Source organism: Myotis davidii, unplaced genomic scaffold, assembly GCF_000327345.1.
Source record: "Myotis davidii unplaced genomic scaffold, ASM32734v1 scaffold575, whole genome shotgun sequence".
Classification (NCBI taxonomy): Eukaryota; Metazoa; Chordata; class Mammalia; order Chiroptera; family Vespertilionidae; genus Myotis; species Myotis davidii.
Window position 1 is genome coordinate 195,353 of NW_006290306.1, and position 553 is coordinate 195,905.

A 553-nucleotide genomic window follows, 5' to 3' on the forward strand; every position below is an offset into this window, starting at 1 on the left:
CTCGCCGGCTCTCTTCGCCCCCAGCCCCCACGCCGCCACTCCCTCCTCGCCACCGCCTCTGGCTGGCTGGGCTCGCTGTTGCTACCTCTCTCCGCAGATGCAACGAGGTAAGAAGGCTGATTTGCGGTGCCGGTTGAAGGTGGAGAGAGGGAATCGAAGCAGTGTGGCCCAGGTGGGATGTAGTCCGCACTTGGCCCCGGCTCGGTTCTCGCGACTCCCCAAAACCGTATATAAATATATCTCCTCTAAAAGGGGAGAGGAAGCAAATCAGATTCCAGGCTGCTGCCAGGTGTTGTCTCGTCTTCCGCCGTTGCTCAGCACCCGCCGCCTCGACCGCTGCCCCCTTGGCTCAGGTCCCAAAGGGGTGGTGCTGGAGGAGAGGTGGCGTGGGCTGTGAGTTGACTGTCTGAGGACTGGAAACAGTGTTCTTGGAGCGAAGAAACCTCCCAGTTATCTCTGCCGCCGCCGCGGCCGCCGCTGCTGCATTCAGCACCCGGGGCGAGTGGACAGCTCCCACCCAGACCTCGAGCCCTGCAGGTGGGGGCCTGGCGCA